Raw genomic sequence first — 6,121 nt, forward strand, 5'->3', positions numbered from 1 at the left:
TCGAAACAATTCTGCATCTACTAATATTACTCCACTCATCGACCGCTATCCAGCATGCATCTAGAGTATTAAGTTAAAAACAGAGTAACGCCTTAAGCAAGAGGGACATGATGTAGAGAGATAAATTCATGCAATATGAAATAAAACCCATCTTGTTATCCTCGATGGCAACGATACAATACGTGCCTTGCTGCCCCTTCTGTCACCGGGTAAGGACACCGCAAGATCGAACCCAAAGCTAAGCACTTCTCCCATGGCAAGAACTACCAATCTAGTTGGCCAAACAAAACGGATAATTCGAAGAGACTTGCAAACATAACCAATCATGCATAAAAGAATTCAGAGAAGATTCAAATATTATTCATAGATAGACTTGATCACAAACCCACAATTTATCGGTCTCAACAAACACACCGCAAAAAGAAGATTATATCGAATAGATCTCCAGAAGAGAGGGGGAGAACTTTGTATTGAGGTTCAAAGAGAGAGAAGAAGCCATCTAGCTACTAGCTATGGACCCGAAGGTCTGAGGTAAACTACTCACACTTCATCGGAGGGGCTAGGATGATGTAGAAGCCCTCCGTGATGACGGCCCTCCTCCGACGGAGCTCCGGAACATGCCCCAAGATGGGATCTCGTGGATACAGAAAGTTGCGGCGGTGGAATTAGGTTTTTGGCTCCTGTTCTGATCGTTTGGGGGTACGTGTGTATATATAGGAGGAAGGAGTACGTCGGTGGAGCACCGAGGGGCCCACGAGGCAGGGGGGCGCGCCCCCCACCCTCGTGACCACCTCTTTGATCCCTTGCAGTAGGGTCCGAGTCTCCTGGATCACGTTTGGTGAGAAAATCACGTTTTCGAAGATTTTATTCCGTTTGGACTCCGTTTGATATTCTGTTTATCCGAAACACTGAAATAGGCAAAAAAACGGCAATTCTAGGCTGGGCCTCCCATTAATAGGTTAGTCCCAAAAATAATATAGAAGTGAAAAATAAAGCCCAATATAGTCCAAAATAGTAGATAATATAGCATGGAGAAATCAAAAATTATAGATACGTTCGAGACGTATCAGGCATCCCCAAGCTTAATTCCTGCTCGTCCTCGAGTAGGTAACTGATAAAAAAAGAATTTTTGATGTGGAGTGCTACTTGGCATAATTTCAATGCAAATCTTCTTAATTGTGGTATGAATATTCAGATTAGAATGATTCAAGACAAAAGTTTATATTGACATAAAAAATAATAATACTTCAAGCATACTAACAAAGCAATTATGTCTTCTCAAAATAACATGGCCAAAGAAAGTTATCCCTACAAAATCATATAGTCTGGCTATGCTCCATCTTCCCCACACAAAGTATTTAAATCATGCACAACCCCGATGACAAGCCAAGAAATTGTTTCATACTCTAGCTTTTTCAAAACTTTTTCAATCTTCACGCAATACATGAGCATGAGCCATGGATATAGCACTATAGGTGGAATAGAATGGTGGTTGTGGAGAAGACAAAAAGGAGAAGATAGTTTCACATTAACTCGGCGTTTCAACGGGCTATGGAGATGCCCATCGATAGATATCAATGTGAGTGAGTAGGGATTGCCATGCAACGGATGCACTAGAGCTATAAATGTATGAAAGCTCAACAAAAGAAACTAGTGGGTGTGCATCCAACACTACTAGGAAAAGGCCTACTAGTGGCGCACCAGTTTTGCCTACTAATGGCGCACTACTGGTCCGCCCCTAGTACCACGCCACTAGTATTTTTTACTAATGGCGCACCATGGTGCGCCATTAGTATACCAGATACTAATGGCGCACCTGCGCCATTAGTATGCCTAGAGGTGCGCCATTACTATCTGACTTAGTAATGGCACACCACATACAAGTGCGCCATTAGTAATAAAAAAATTCAATTTTTTTAGTATGCCTAGAGATGCACCATTAGTAATGGCGCACCACATAGAAGTGCGCCATTAGTAATAATTTTTTTTTCAATTTTTGTTTAATTTTAAAAAAAATCATTTTTTTATTTTTTCTTAATCTCGGGTCACTATGGCTTAATCTCAGATCAAATCGCACACCGTGGTCAAACTTCCCAAAAGGTCACCCATCCTCACACTACTCCAGCCCAAACACGCTTAACTTCAGAGTTCTATCCAACCCTAGCACCAGCTCAATTCACACGCACTTTTTGATATATCTACCATATCAATCCTATTAAACCTTGTTGATGTTTAGGACTTTGTTCATGTTCATGAGTGTGATGAAATTTTGAAAAAATATTTCAAACTTTCGTTCATATTACGTATCATATTTTGAAAACAAATTCCCGAAAAAAATCGAAACTAATTTTTTTTTTCTGTTACTAGTGGCGCACCGTATGCTAGGTGCGCCACTAGTATGCTAGGTGCGCCACTAGGTGCGCCACTAGTAAGTTTGAAATTTTTTGAATTTTTTTGCCTCCAGATCTTAAAAGCCCCGTAACTTTTTTCTGTTAGGTTTTTGAGGATTTTGAAAATGTTTAATAGGGTTCCCCCCGTTAAATTCGGATGTAACTTTTCGAGTAGATGATTTTTCATATAGAAAACTTTTTAATCCGAGTTTGTATGCAAAAGTTAGGCCCATTTTACAAATTCCATAGAGATTTTGTAAATAAAGTCGGAATTCATATTTGTAAATTTTCCCAACAACTAGACCACATATCACATGGGAAACTTATTTTCTTTTAATTTTTTGACATGTTCATCATTTTCTTTTATTTTTTCAAACTGAAAAGGCGGTCCACGAGGGGGGGGCTGCATGCGAGGGAATTTTTGGGCCAAGTTAGTAATGGCGCACCGTGGGAGTGGTGCACCATTACTAGTTGAACTAGTAATGGCGCACCACTCCCACGGTGCGCCATTACTAGTTTTCAAAAAATATAAAAAAATTTCAAAAAAAAATTACTAGTGGCGCATCGTGGATGTGGTGCGCCATTACTAGTTTAACTAGTAATGGCGCACTATCAACTGGTGTACCATTACTAGTTTTGAAAAAAAATTGAAAAAAATTTACTAATGGCGCACCACATCCACGGTGCGCCATTACTAGTTTTGAAAAAAAAATCTTGTTACTAATGGCGCACCGTGGATGTGGTGCGCCAGTAGTATTTGGACATTAATGGCGCACCAACACATGGTGCGCCATTAGTATATAGTAGTGGCGCACCACATGTCTGGTGCGCCATTAGTGTCAATTTCATCTATAACCCTTTTCCTAGTAGTGCAACTTGCTTGCTCACGAAGACCTAGGGCAATTTGAGAAAGCCCATCATTGGAATATACAAGCCAAGTTCTATAACATAAAATTTCCACTAGTATATGAAAGTGACAATATATGAGACTCTCTATATGAAGAACATGGTATATCATGGTGCTACTTTGAAGCACAAGTGTGGAAAAAAAGGATAGTAGCATTGCCCCTTTTTTTATTTATTTATATTTTTTTGGGCCTTCTTTTTTTTCTTTGGCCTTTCTCTTTTTTGGGGGACAATGCTCTATTGAATGATGATCATCACACTTCTATTTATTTACAACTCAATGATTACAACTCGATACTAAAACAAAGTATGACTCTATATGAATGCCTCCGGCGGTGTACCGGGATATGCAATGAATCAAGAGTGACAAAGTATGAAAGAATTATGAACGGTGGCTTTAGCACAAATACTATGTCAACTACATGATCATGCTACGCAATATGACAATGATGGATGTGTCATGATGAACTAGATGGTGGAAAGTTTCATGGCAATATATCTCAGAATGGCTATGGAAATGCCATAATAGGTAGGTATGGTGGCTGTTTTGAGGAAGGTACATGATAGGTGTATGATACTGGCGAAAGGTGCGCAGTATTAGAGAGGCTAGCAAGGGTGGAAGGGTGAGAGTGCATATAATCCATGGACTCAACATTAGTCATAAAGAACTCATATACTTATTGCAAAAATCTAGAAGTTATCAAAGCAAAGTATTACGCGCATGCTCCTATGGGGATAGATTGGTAGGAAAAGACCATCGCTCGTCCCCGACCGCCGCTCATAAGGAAGACAATCAATAAATAAATCATGCTCCGACTTCATCACATAACGGTTCACCATACGTGCATGCTACGGGAATCACAAACTTCAACACCATTATTCTTTAAATTCACAACTACTCAACTAGCATGACTTTAATATTATCACCTCCATATCTCAAAACAATTATCATGGTTCAATCTTTTCTTAGTATTCAACACACTCGAAAGAAAGTTTCACAAATCTTGAATACCAAGCATATTATTATTAGGCAAATTACCATGCTATTAAGAGACTATCAAATTAATTTAAGTGAAGCATGAGAGATCAATAGTTTCTTCAAAACGAATCCACCACCGTGCTCTAAAAGATCGAAGTGAAGCACATAGAGCAAAATTATCTATCTCAAAAGATATAAGTGAAGCACATAGAGCAAAACTATCTAGCTCAAAGGATATAAGTGAAGCACATAGAGCAAAACTATCTAGCTCAAAGGATATAAGTGAAGCACACAGAGTATTCTATCAAATTTTTATTCATGTATGGCTCTCTCAAGAGGTGTGTACAGCAAGGATGATTGTGGCATACTAACAAACAAAGACACAAATAATACAAGACGCTCCAAGCAAAACACATATCATGTTGGTGAATAAAAATATAGCTCCAAGTAAATTACCGATGGAAGTGGACGAAAAGAGGGGATGCCTTCCGGGGCATCCCCGAGCTTTGACTTTTTGGTGTCCTTGGATTATCTTGGGGGTACCATGGGCATCCCCAAGCTTATGCTCTTGCCACTCCTTGTTCCATGATCCATCAAAAGAATTCACCCAAAACTTGAAAACTTCACAACACAAAACTCAAGATAGAAAACTCGTGAGCTCCGTTAGCGAAAGAAAACAAAAGACCACTTCAAGGTACTGTAATGAACTCATTCTTTATTTATATTGGTGTTAAAACTACTGTATTCCAACTTCTCTATGGATTATAAACTATTTTACTAGCCATAGATTCATCAAAATAAGCAAACAACACACGAAAAACAGAATCTGTCAAAAACAGAACAGTCTGTAGTAATCTATAGCTAGCGCAAAATCTGGAACCCCAAAAATTCTAAAATAAATTGCTGGACGTGAGGAATGTATCTATTAATCATCTGCAAAAATAATTAACTAAATATCAGTCTTCAAATAAAAATTACAGCAGTTCTTGTGAGCGCTAAAGTTTCTATTTTTTACAGCAAGTTCAATAAGACTTTCCCCAAGTTTTCCCAACGGTTCTACTTGGCACAAACACTAATTAAACACAAAAAACACAACCAAAACAGAGGCTAAATAATTTATTTATTACTAAACAGGATCAAAAAGCAAGGAACAAAAATAAAATTGGGTTGCCTCCCAACAAGCGCTATCGTTTAACGCCCCTAGCTAGGCATAACGAGCAAGAATAGATCTAGGTATTGCCATCTTTGGTAGGTAATCCATAAGTGGCTCTCGTGATAGTTTCATATGGTAATTTTATTTTATTTCTTGGAAAGTGTTCCATGCCCTTTTTTAGTGGAAATTGAAATCTAATATTCCCTTCCTTCATATCAATAATCGCACCAACCGTTCTAAGGAAAGGTCTATCAAGAATAATAGGGCAAGAAGGATTGCAATCTATATCAAGAACAATGAAATCTACGGGCACATAATTCCTATTTGCAACAATAAGAAAAGCATTAATTCTTCCCATAGGTTTCTTAATAGTGTAATCTACAAGATGCAAGTTTAGAGACAATCATCAAAATTACGGAACTCTAGTAAATCACACAAAGTCTTGGGAATAGTAGAGACACTAGCACCCAAATCACATAAATCATAAAACTCATGATATTTAATTTTAATTTTAATAGTTGGTTCCCACTCATCATAGAGTTTTCTAGGGATAGAAACTTTCAACTCAAGTTTTTCTTCATAAGATTGCATCAAGGCATCAACAAGGAAATACAATCAATCAAAGACCAATTTTCATAATTAAATTCCTTGAAATCCAATATAGTGGGTTTAGCAACATCTAGATTTTTATTT

The sequence above is a fragment of the Triticum urartu genome, chromosome 7A, assembly GCF_056163025.1.
Source record: "Triticum urartu cultivar PI428250 chromosome 7A, HENAU_Tu73, whole genome shotgun sequence".
Lineage (NCBI taxonomy): Eukaryota > Viridiplantae > Streptophyta > Magnoliopsida > Poales > Poaceae > Triticum > Triticum urartu.